Below are 13,771 nucleotides of genomic sequence, written 5' to 3' on the forward strand. Positions count from 1 at the left end.
AGTTAGAATTACATATACACTTTAATAGATTCATAGGTCATGTGTTTTTTTTTTCAAATAATCAAATGTTTTAAGCATTAAAAGACAGGGTCGAGTACTCTCTAGATGAGCCAAAAGCAAATTATTGAATAAGAAGATTCATTAATGACCCCTGATCAATAGCAAGTTTATTTGCACAGCCTCTTTATTCTAAGTTGCTTTTTAATATTTTCCTTTACAGATCTGTTTGATTCAATATTTTTGGAAATCATCACAAGGTTTGTTTCTTCAGCCCTTCCTTAGATGTTAACAGTGGCTCCCTGTGAATCAGAGAGTGATAATGGAAGAGGGCTTATGAACACCAGGTACTGAGTAAAATGGAGTGCGACAAAATTAAGGTGAAGTGGAAAAAAATGATTGAAGTTAGTTCCTATGATAAGCATCCTAAGTTATGATATATGTTATTGAAAATAACCATTATTGGTCTGCTTTATCTACTCACTCTTCAAGAACTAATAATGTTCTGTACGATTATGGTTGAATGGGAGGGGACCCATATAGTCAGTCGCACTGGTACAAACTAATTTGTAATTTCCTTACTAATAATTAGTATTATTTTATTATTTTCTTTAGGGACCTTTATGTGTCATTGATGACTCTGAGCCAGATGTGTATGTATTTGTATCCTGGTTCAACTATTTATTAGCTTGTATGTTCTTAGGCAAGTTGTTGAACTTTTTATATATCTGGGTTTCTTTATTTGTAAAACAGAGATGATGATACTAAAGCTTAAAGTGTAAGTATTTGGTAATTAAATAAGATTATATATAGAAATATATATATATATATAGTGCATAAAAGATGTTTAGCACAAGTTAGATCCTCCCAGGCTTAACATTTAGCAAGAAACAACAACATAGTCATAAAAGAGTAGGAAAAACATGAAGTGAGAAAAAAATTAGTTAAAATACTAATTAGACCTTTTAATTAAAATTAATAATTCTATGTAACAATTTCAATTTTGGTTCTACCAAAGATCAAAAGCATTGCTACAGTCTAAGCATTGAAGGTCACTGTATAACAATGTCATACAAATAGATAAGGACATATTTGGGCTCCAGTATTATGGTGTTCCTTAACACTTGTATAATTTAGAGAAACTGTTTTTTCCCAGTAAGTTAGTGTTCTGGTAGTCTAGAAGATCCCATTAAGCAATGGAGAAATAAACTCAGGAAATTGTTGTCCAGAGGTGCCAGTTATCAATTATATCCAGATGTATCAGTTATTTAGCACCTCACCTCCAAATCCACTCTTCATCGCCTGCTTTGTGAAACCATATCTGGGTACATTAAAGAGATTTCCTTTGTCAGCTGGCACAATGTTAGGCTTTGCTAGTAGAGGATGTTGGAGGGAAACTGGAGGCAGAAAGGATTATTCTCTTCCTGCTCTCTGTTCCTCTTGCCAGTCCCCTGCAACTTGTTTATACAGTGCTAGCTTCCTGCAGTGTGCAGTTTCTGCGTGCCCAAGTCCTGCATGCACAGCAGCTTCCAGCACCCATCTGCCGGCAGCTTTTTCCTGCTACTCCTTTGGGTGGCATTGAGGCAGAAAGCCGCTGATGGGACACGTACTGTGAACAGCTTCCCTTGTGCAACTTTGCAGGGAGTTCCAAGGCTCAACACCTCCCTCGGGATAGCCTCCTCCAGAGGGTAGATTTCTAGCAAGTTCCACTGGCATGGCACCTTGGCAACTTTTCTAACATTCAGTGAGCCACCACTGCATGCTCTCTAACCAGAATAGATTCTCATTCCTGAGACAGCCTTTCCTTTGGACATGAAAGTGGCTACTCCTAACTTCCCTTGTTCCTGTATTATTTAGAGTTCTTATTTCATGTTAGCCAATACCCCATTACTTTAATCCCCTGAGAGTTAAAAGTTATTTATTTAAACTTTTCCTGCTCAAATTATTGTGTGATTTTGTTTCTTTGCTTGACCCTGACTGATAAACCAGAGTTTATTATTACCTGCATGGGACCATGAGACAACAACTCTGTTCCATCTTGATGTCCTTCTGTACACTTGTCAACACTGGCTTATTCTGTTATATCTCTTGAAGTACAACATTTAATAAATGGTAAATATAAAAGGATTTATTGATCATGTAGTCATTCTACCTGAGAAAAACTCAAGAATAAATCTAACAAGGGAGAAATTGTAGGGAAAAGACACTATTCAAGCAAAGTATGTCTTAAAAATAATTTTTAAAAATTATTTTTTAGAGTTACATAAAAATGTGAAAATTTTGTTTTGGGGTCCAGTTTTTGCATTTCTTTGTTATGTTATCATATTTATAGGACCAACATGCTCCTAATTGGTTTTCACATACTAGTAATTTGAATTGCATTTTACATTGCTTGGATTTAAATTAAATTCATTGAACTGTTCCCTGAACTTTAGGGGGAATGTATCAAGTAAAAGATGAATTATATCATTTTGTAACATATAATGACTTTGGTTGTTTGGAACTGTATGCACCCCAGAAAACTAACATTTTAGTTCTTAAAACTAATCCATTTCTGTGGGTGTAAATCTATTGTAAGTAGGACCTTTTGATGAGGTTATTTCAGTTAAGGTGTGACCCAGGGTGGGTCTTAATCATCTTAGTGGAGTCCTTTATAAACTGGATGAATATAGAGAAAGAGAGACAGAGAAAGCCATAAAAGCAAGAAGCTGATATCAAAGAAACTGGAAGAGAATGGAGAGACCAGGAGACACTCCACGGGCCTTGCCCTTGGCAGAGGAGTCAACGATAACCAGCTGCCGGTCTTCAGGAATAAAGCATGACCTTGATGATGCCTTCATTTGGAATTTTTCTCAGCTTCAAAACTGTAAGCTAATAAATTCCCATTGTTAACTCATTTCATGGTATTTCCTTTCAGCAGCCTAGGAAACGAAAACAGTGACTTTTGCAACATTTCTTTAAGATAGGTACCATTTATTGTATGAGGTATTGGGAATTCACTGGTACATAAGTGAAAAATCATTCTTGCCCTCATGGGTCTGCCAATCATCTCCTTTCCATGACATATTTTTACTTTAGAAGGCCATTTGCCTTATGTGGCTTCATCAGGAATTGCAGCTGCTGAAAATTTGGAAATGTAGCCTCATAAGGCATCTAATTAGATACAATAATTTTTAAGAGAAAATCCTGCAGAGAATCCTATGGAGGTCTTAAACACACACACACACACACACACACACACACAGTACTTTGTCCACTTCCTTAATTCAAAAATTAATTAGTCTTCTTTCAGGTATCCGGTAGATTTGGTTCAGCCAATGATTTCAACAGTGATCCCAAGAACTGAGCCGGTGACTTCTGGATCTCTTATGATTAGGGTTGATTAGGGAGCAATGAGTTGGTGCTATCAAGGCTATAATTTCCTCCTATGCAGAACCATTAATTTGACAACATTAACACTTTCTTCTGGAAAAAGTCACTCAGAAGAATTGCCTGCTAATTCCCTCACAGTAAGAAACTAGCCCACATCTGCTTTAGACAAAACAGTATATATGACATCCCCTTATGTATTATATTTTTAGGGATTTTCCTTTCCCTTCTTTTTATATGAACTATTGGTTTATTTTTATATTCTCTGAGGTGCTTTAATACATTGTGAACTTAGAATGAAGACTTCTTTTATTATATGAATGACTATAGGCATATAGATTTTTTAAGTTTTCAATTAAAACATTTTAATAACAAAATTTGCCTCTGGAATGTTAATAATACTTCTAAAACACTTTAACAATGTTAAAAACTTAATATTGAAAACATATTAATTTTAAAAATGACACCAATGAAAGTGTATATGGAAGTATTCTGTAATAATCCTGCAACTTTTCTATAAATTTGAAATTGTTTAAAATTTAAAAAGTAAAAAAAATACCCCAAAACATAAAGGTTTAAAATCTCAACTATATGAAGTCACTGTGAACAACTGATTGTACACTTTGAATGATTGTATATGATCATATCTCAATAAAATTGCATAAAAAAACAAAGAAAAAAGGAAAAAAGCTGAATGAAGAACATGTATACACTCAAAATTACTAATTATACTAAAACCATTGTTACTATTAAACTTTCAGTTTCCCAGATTTTTTTAATTCATTTTCATTGAGATATATTCACATACCATGCAGTCATACAAAACAAAGTGTACATTCAATTGTTTACAGTACCATTATATAGTTGTACATTCATCACCAAAATTAATTTTTGACATTTTCATTACCACACATACAAAAATAATAAGAATAAAAATTAAAGTGAAAAAGAACAATTAAAGTTAAAAAGAACACTGGGTGTCTTTTTTTTTTTTTCTTTTTTTTTTCTTCCCCCATTTTTCTACTCATCCATCCATAAACTAGACAAAGGGGAGTGTGATCCATATGGCTTCCCCAATCACGTTGTCACCCCTCATAAGCTACATTTTTATACAATCGTCTTCAGGATTCATGGGTTCTGGGTTGTAGTTTGATAGTTTCAGGTATTTCCTGCTAGCTATTCCAATTCACTCCCCTGGGTGTCAGATCCCACATAGAGGGGAGGGCAGTGATTTTACCTGCCAAGTTGGCTTAGCTAGAGAGAGAGGGCCACATCTGAGCAACAAAGAGGCATTCGGGAGGAGGCTCTTAGACACAATTATAGGGAGGCCTAGCCTCTCCTTTGCAGCAACAGTCTTCCCAAGGGCAAGTCCTGTGGTAGAGGGCTCAACCCATCAAACCACCAGTCCCCTATGTTTGTGAGCACATCAGCAACCATCAAGGTGGGGAAGCCCAACACCTCTGAATTTTCCACCTGCTCCTCAAGGGGGCTCTGCATATTTTTTTCATTTTTTTTAATAAACTTTTATTTTTTTTAAGATCAACTATATATATAAAAAAAATACAATAAAAGAAACCTTTCAAACAAACCATAACAAGGGAGTAAGAAAAAGACAACTAACCTAAGATAACTACTTTACTTCCAACATGTTCCTACTCTATCCCAAGAAAATAGCCTAATATAGCAACATTTCTGTGAACTTGTTCCTACCATACCCATCAGAAATTAACAGACCATAGTCATTCCTGGGCATTCTCAGAATGTTAAATTTACCCATGATAGCTTATCTGTTCTTATTGGGTTATCAGTCCCCCTTCCTTAATTGCTATCACTAGTTCCCCTACATTATGCATATTGATGGTTCATATTTTTTTGATCCATTCTGCCAGTCTATATCTTTTAATTGGGGAGTTTAATCCATTTACATTCAACTTTATTACTGTGAAGGCATTTCTTGAATCAGCCATCCTATCCTTCGGTTTATGTTTTTCAGATATATTTTTCCCTCTCTCTCTTATTGTTCTTTAGTGAACCAATATTGAATCTATTTAGTACTGAATCTTTCTCTATATCTCTCTCTCCTTTGTTTGTTTCTCTGTCGGTAGGGCTCCCTTTAATATCTGAAGTAGGGCAGGTCTTTTATTAGCAAAATCTCTCAGCACTTGTTTGTCTGTGAAAAATTTAAGCTCTCCCTCAAATTTGAAGGAGAGTTTTGCTGGATAAAGTGTTCTTGGTTGGAAATTTTTCTCTCTCAGAATTTTAAATATGTCATGCCACTGCCTTCTCGCCTCCATGGTGGCCGCTGAGTAGTCACTACTTAGTCTTATGTTGTTTCCTTCGTATGTGGTGAGTTGCTTTCCTCTTGCTGCTTTCAGAACTTGCTCCTTCTCTTCAGTATTTGACAGTCTGATCAGAATATGTCTTGGAGTGGGTTTATTTGGATTTATTCTATTTGGAGTTCATTGGGCATTTATGCTTTGTGTATTTATATTGTGTAGAAGGTTTGGGAAGTTTTCCCCAACAATTTCTTTGAGTACTCTTTTTAGACTTTTATCCTTCTCTTCCCCTTCTGGGACACCAGTGAGCCTTATATTTGGATGTTTTATTTTATCATATCCCTGAGGTCCATTTTTATTATTTTTATTTTTTTCCCCACTCTTTCTTTTGTTTTTGCATTTTCTGTTCTGTGATCCTCAAGGTCGCTGAGTCGTTGTTCAGCTTCCTCTAGTCTTGTACTGTGAGTATCCAGAATCTTTTTAATTTGGTCAACAGTTTCTTCTATTTCCATAAGATCATCTATTTTTTTATTTACTCTTGCAATTTCTTCTTTATGCTCTTCTAGGGTCTTCTTCTTGTCCTTTATATCCTGTGCCATGCTCTCATTGTTTGTCTTTAGTTCTTTGATTAATTGCTCCAAGTACTGTGTCTCCTCTGATCTTTTGATTTGGGTGTTTGGGTTTGGGTTATCCATATCGTCTGTTTTTTTCATATGCTTTAAAATTTTCTGCTGTTTTTGGCCTCTTGGCATTTGTTTAACTTGATAGGATTCTTTTGGGATATGTAGGATTATTCAAAGACTAATCTCTAATTTGTCAGATCTCCAGCTTGGTAGTGTACACTTTCTCTAACTAACCAGCAGATGGCATCCGTGAGTCACCTATTCCCCTCAAGTCAGTTCTCCCCAACTTTGTCTTTGTGGTGTGTGGGAGTCTGATTCTCATGGGGTCCAACTGGTGCACCAAGTTTGGGTGTGTTGTTGGTGTCATCCACCCTGAATGTGGGGCATGTGTCTGAGTGATTAGGGAGGGAGGGCAGCTTTAATAATCAAACCTCCCAGGTGTTCCTGGAGATTTAAGACTGTTGCAAGAGTCTAAACATTCATTTCAGTCTTGCCCCAGATTGTCTCCGCTGCTGACCCACAAGTTTTTGGTATTGGCATATGGTCCCTGGGATTTCTGAGTGGGTCCCTCTTCCAAGCTGTGCCCTTCTAGGGCCTCTGCTAAGGGAAGGTTGTGAATGTCACAAGTGCGCACCATCCCTCAAGGGAAGTTCTGGGCCACCAGGCTGTGTAGGTGCATTCCCAGCCTGCTGTAAGGATGGCTGTATGGGGCGTGTTAATTTCCCCCCTTTTCACTTACCTCTGCCCTGCCAGCTCTGGGATAATTAGCTGTGGGTGCATGAAAGGCTATTGTCCATACCCAATATTGTGGCGTGTGCGCATGATGCTGGAAACGCTTCCCATCACACTGGGTTTTTGGTGCGACTCTGGGCTGTGGTGCTGGCACTGGGCAGGAGCATTCCCAGCTTTCCAGGAAGATGGCTGCAAGGGGCATGGCTATTTTCCCCTTTTGGCTCACCTCTGCCTTCCTCTCTCCGAGACAATTAGCACTGGCTGTGCAAAAAACGCTGTCTTCCATGCCAGATATTGAGGCGTTCACACAGCCCGTTCCTGCTGCACTTCACTGTGCAGCTCTTCTTGCTGTATCTGCAGCTGCTTTTGGGTTTTTTAAAAAAGAACTAGTCCACTTCCAAATGCCAACCCATGGTTTCCCCCCACCGCAGTGTGGCTGCCGGATATTCAGTGGGCTTACTCACTTGTTTCAGAACGCAGACTCGCGGTTTCACCAAATGCATGGTCCATGTGGATTTAGCAGAACTTGTCCAGCTGGTGCATCGCTGGAACTGGTGTTCTGGGTCACTTTCTGGCTTTTATCTAGTATTTTTCACCGAGGTGTTTTTTGCCCTGCTTCTCCTAGCCGCCATCTTAGGTTATCCCCAGATATTTTTAATAAAGAAAGAATAATCATTAAAATTAAAAAAAAATCTACTTAATGTTGGTTTCTATTTTCTCATTTCCCTCAGAGTCTAGAATTGAAGTCAGAGCAATCAAGGCCAACCAGAACAGCAAACAAAGGCAAGGTCCACATACATGGCATGGTTTCAGTATTGCTGAGAAAGACTTAATAGAAGACATCTGCTATTTTTGCCTGACTGGAAGCAGAGCTTCAACTTTTCTTATAATTATTAGAATTTTCCTATAATAATTCCTCTACTTGAACTGGTTTTATTATTAAAGATCTGGTCATTTGTATTTCCCCAAAAGCAAATCTCATGGAAAAATCACCAGATTCCTCACTCTCAGTCAGGGGTGGGGCTGACCCAGGACAGGTCAATCGGAATCTCTACTCTCAGATGTGCAGTGCTTGATTGGGAAAGAGGCTTCAGACCCAAGTCCAGGACAACAAGACTCAATTCTTCTTTTTGGTTGAAACTATCAGGAAAAAAAGTATTCTTTGGTATCCTTGACCCAGTGTGGAAAGACTCTACCTAAATCAATTCAATGCAGAAGAAAATAAAACTGAAAGTTGGAGAAAAATCAAGCCTTGATGATGTTGTTTGAGGCCCCAAATTCAGTTACACCCAAAGCTACTTCTTTTTCACTTTCAATTAGTCTGAAAAGCACCATTTAATTGCTTAAATTAATTTGAATTGTTTTTCTGTCACTTGCAAACTGAGAAAGCAAAAGTTAGCTCAGAATTTGGGGATGTTGGAAAAGTTTTGGTAATGGATGGTAGGGATGGTAGCACATCCTTAATAAACATAATTAACAGTACTGAATGATGTATTTGAATGTGGTTAAAGGGTAAAATTTAGGTTGTATTTATGTTACTAGAATAAAAAATATTTAAAAAAATCCATGGAACTGTATGACACAAACAGTGAACACTAAGTTAAGCCATCAACTATAGTTAATAGTACAATTATAAAAATGTGCTTTCATTAATTGTAAGAAATACACCATAACAATGCAAATTGCTTTGGGAACCCTACATTTTATACATGATTATTCTGGAAAACCATAACTTCTTTAATAAAAAAAGAGCTCAGTTTGAGAAAATAAAATCTGCCTGGCCATTCATCAGGCTGGAATAACAGACATAGATAACGCCAGCTTTGCAAAGTCAACAACAAACAATATTTCTCCCAAGGGCACCCTGCAGCTCTAAAGTGTCATAATAAACCCCTTCTTTGAGTGACTATGGCTGTTTGAAATTATACGAATAAGAATGAAACATCCCTACCCTTGCATGGAGGATCTAAGTCCCTTTGACAGAGAAGCAGTCTCAATTTACAACCCAGGAACAGAACTTCAGATAAGGGATTTCTGGACACAATATTCAGCAGCTATCTTAACTTTATAGTGTCAAAGGAAAGAGGACCTCGGTCCACATCAGTGTCCAGACCTGATGTTGACCCCTTTAGCAGCCCTACTTTGCTCTGAGCTTTTTAAAATACTATTTCATCTAAATTTCATCTCAACTCCACTCTTCCACAGACTGTAACAATTTTATCTTTTCCTTTGTTTCATGAGATGACCAATGTTTCATCTTGTTTGCCTTCTCCCTCATTGCAATGGGTCAATTTTCTCAGATTACAAGTTGGTACTGGCAGTCTCAGGATGACTGGGCTTGGAAAACAAAAGGATTTTAATTATTGGAATTCTCCTATAATAATTTCTCCACTCAAACTGGTTTTATAATTAAAGATCTGGTCATTTGTTTTCCCCAAAAGCAAATCTCATGGAAAAGTCAAGACTAGAAAGAAGTTGTTTGGAAATCGGGCTCTATAGCCTAGCACTCAAAGTGTGGTGTTGCACTAGCTGTATTGGCATCATTTAGGAGGTTTTAGAAATGCAGAATCTGGGGCCCATCTCTGATTTACTGAATCAGAATCTGTATTTTGTCAAAATCACTGGGTAACTGTATGCACAAAAAAGAGAAAGAAAGAAGAAAGATAGCAAGAAGGAAAGAAAGAAGGAAAGAAAAAAAGATAGAAGGAACAAGTTTGAGAAGTACTGAAGAACCCAAATAGTTTCCATAGAGCCTCCCAGAAGTACCCAGAGGTGGGGAAGCAGGACACACAGAGTTTGACCTTCCCTTTATGAAGGTCATCTACTAATATTTTGCTTTGTTAGTTCTACTCTTCTGTAAATGTTCTTTAAGTAAGAAACATTTGAAAACCACCCTTTAAACTACTGTGAATGAGCTTTGAAATTGTTTGTAAGAGACTAGGTTTTCATTGGGATGAATGGGGGCAAAAAGAATCCTAATAAAGGGGGTCTGTATATGTGAACACACAGGTCCCCACCCAATTTTGTCATTTGCCCATAAAACAGAAATGAGTGCTGGGAGGACCTGCAGGTTCTTTTAGGTTGCATGTGCCTGGTGTCTTAGAGGGAACTTCAATAGCAGAATTGAGAGGGTAGGTCTATCAGAGACCTGTTTTTTAGAACCAAAGAATACCCTAGAATAGTTTCTTGAGAGAAGGAGAAGCCAGGAAGATAAACTTCACTGAAAGAAAACCTTGGTCCTCAGAAGGGAGTAGTGACTTTGAGAATATCATGGTGGTAGTTGTTGGACTTAATTTCTGTCCTCAGCTCCATAGATGGTGCATATTTGTTTTGAGACAGTGTGTGTGTGGGGTGTGGCTGTATCTAAAAATTGAATGAGATTTCCACCCCTAACCTCAGGTATTATTGAGACATAAGCGCCCTATATTTGAGGTCCTCTATTAGAATGGAACATAAAGGGAGGAGAAGCCTTTTCTTTCCTACCTTCAGTTGGCCACAGACCACTTACCCCTTTGATCTCTGAGGGTTTCAGGTTCTTTTCCAGTGAGGCTTCTCTGGGGAGAAAGCAGTGCCATCCCAGGCAGATGACTGGGTCTAGTGGAGGTGGGCAGAGAACTGAGGCTACAGTGGGCAGCGAGAGGAGGACATAGAAGCACAGCAGAAGCAGAAGGTAGAGGCAGTGGACTTTTAAAATGAAGCACAAAGAAGATATCTTCTAGGGACTGAAACAGGTGTGGGAAAGGGGGCAGCTTTTCTAAAGGGTGTGTGTACAGGAGTTTTGTGTGGAAGCAGGAGACTGTAGAATTTGATTTAATGTATTCATGCAATCTCACTTGTATCTATGAGCGTGAGATGGAGAAATTTAACAAGATAATTTGTTTCAGCTCAAAATGCAATTCTTCCCAAAGATTTAGAGTTGATTTTACAGCTAAGAGACAGGGTCTTTCTGTACCTAGAGAGAACACCATGCAGTGTATTTCCTGTAAATTCTTCTAATGTTCTCAGTATCTTTCTGGGGAATACAAAAGGTGAAGGACACTGCATTGTTTGTTTCTGAACCCTCATTACCACCTAAGTACTCACTATGGCGTGGTACTTATCCAACACTTGCCTACCATTTGATTGGGTCACAACCAGCCACAATTTCATTTTCTCCAAACATATTTTAATACTTGCCATGCCCTGGGAATACTAAAATAGCTTAGATGTGCCTTTTACCTTCAATGTTTAAATCAAGGTTAATATTCTCATAGTCCAATGAGAAAAGGATTATTGATTCTAAATTAATATCTCTGTCTTATCCCCATACCAATATAGAAACCAGTCTGTAACCCCTTTTTGTTTTTCAAAATGAAAATGCACAATTTAATAGTAGCTAAGCAGTTGTGTTGAGGCAAAAGACATTTTCTTAATTATTTCTCAGTAAATTCCCAGGAGGTCAAGCTCACAGTTCTATGAGAAAAAAGTGTATGTGTAGGATAAAAATTCTGCAAAGGAGTGGTTTAGGAACTGCCAGCATTGTAGTTCTCTATTACTCTGTCATGTAGAACACCAAATCCCACTTTCTAGAATTATTATAGATTTAATATGATTCACCATTGCCTAATAGCCCCAGATGTTTTGAGGAATATTTCTATTCACAGGATTGAATCTGATAGTAGGTGTCTGGTTACCTTTAGGTTTACTTTGTGCTACCTAATTCCAATGCAACCACTATTACGGCTTATTACTAAGGATGTATATTGAATTGTATGTTGAGAGCCATGGTTGAAATCTTCTGTCATGACACAATATTACTTCCCACTTAAAAATAAATATTTCCCAACATCCTTAGCCATTAGGGAAATGCAAATCAAAACCACAATGAGATACCACTTCACATCCACAAGGATGGCTATTATTTATAAAATGGAAAATAACAATTTTTGGAGAGGATGTGTAAAAATTGGAATTTTGGTGCATTGTTAGTGGGAACGTAAAATGATGCAGCTGCTGTAGAAAGCATATGGTGGTTCCTCAAAAAGTTAAGTTTAGAATTACTATAGGACACAGAAATTCCACTTCAAGGTATAAAACCAAAGAAAGTGAAAACAGGGTCTTATGCAGACACATGCACACCAATGTTTATAGCAGTATTATTCATAGTAGCCCCAAAGTGGAAACAACCCAGGTGACCATCAACAAATGAATGAATAAACAAAATGCAGCACCAATACACAATGGGATATTATTCAATCACAGGAAAGAGTGAAGTTCTGAGATAATGCAACGTGGAAGAACCTTGAAAACATGCTCAGTGAAATAAGCGAGACATAAAGACAAATATCACATGATGTCACTTATAAGAGATATCTAGAAATAGCAATTTCACAGAGACAGAAAGTAGATTAGAGGTTACCAGGGGCTGGGGGAAGGGGGGAAGGGTGAAGGAGAAGTATAGAAAAAAATCTACTAGACACTGTACTACATACTGGTGACAAGTAATTGAATGGACAAATTAAACAACTCAGCTCTTTATGTCAGGTATGGACAATCTGATGGCCAAATCCAGTCTGTGAGCTAAGAATGGTTTTTAATTTTTTAAATGGTTGAAAGAAAATTAAAAGAAGAATATGTTGTGAGAAATGAAAATTATGTGAAATTCAAATTTGTGTCCATAAATAAAGTTTTCTTGGAACCCAAAGAAGGAAGAGAGGAAGGAAGGAAGGAAGGAAGGAAGAAAGAAAGAAAGGAAATATTTCTTCCAATTTCAGCTGTTTCTTTTATCCCTCTGATGTAGGAAGCATCACCATTTTAACCCTGGAGATATTTCACTTTGTGGGGTCTGCTTACATCCAAAATACAAGTCCTCTTGATATCATCTCAGTGGTGAGGCCAGCCTCTCCTCTAGAGTAAAAGCAGTTTCATCTGAAGCTCTGGAGGTTAGGGGAGGAAGTAGGGGTGGAACCTCTATTTTTGCTGTTTTATAGCTATAGAGTGTGGTAGCAGAGCTTGTCTGGTGTTTGGCAGTGAGAGAGGGGGAATCCACTTGTCATTATAGGCGACTTCTACCAACTCATTTCTGAATATACTTTTTAAAAAAATTGTCCTTTCTTCTCAGGCTTTCAGGAGTAACCGTTGTTCAAACAGTTTTACTATCTGGAGATATTACTTTGAAAAGGATATTGCACAGTCATTTTTGTTTGTTTAGAGGACAAAATGGTGGCATCTTTTAGCTCTAGTGAGAAACTACCAAAGAAAATGTCCTTCATTCGTGCGTATTTATGGAACTTCTCAAAAATGTTTTGTAGTGTTTAGGAGGGAGCCTGCCACGTAATGCTAAATGACAGAATAAATGAATGTCACATTAGGGATGCACATATATGATTACGTTGAGTATCATTTGCAGATGTACACTACTTCCTAAATGTTAGAAATCATCACAGTCATAAATAGAAACCCCTGAATGCCGTGAGCCCACCAGTGTATCTAATAAGCAAGGCTGCTCTGGGTACTTATGTCCAAGCTCAACTTCAAAGATAATCTTGGAGCACGTTTATTAGCTGGACTGTCTCTAAAATACTATTATATGGAGTAAACTTTGTTTGAAGGAATGATTTGAACCCTAGAAAATAAGATTGATTTGGTGACATACAAGGGCAATGTCACCCCTAAAATTACGTTTCATGCGTTGGGCATAGTGGAGGCTCAGTGAACATGAGTTTCCTTCCCACTGAGCTTGTGACCTCGAGATACTGTTTTATAATATTAAATACTATATTAATATTGCTATGT

The sequence above is a fragment of the Choloepus didactylus genome, chromosome 11, assembly GCF_015220235.1.
Source record: "Choloepus didactylus isolate mChoDid1 chromosome 11, mChoDid1.pri, whole genome shotgun sequence".
NCBI classification, from domain to species: Eukaryota; Metazoa; Chordata; class Mammalia; order Pilosa; family Megalonychidae; genus Choloepus; species Choloepus didactylus.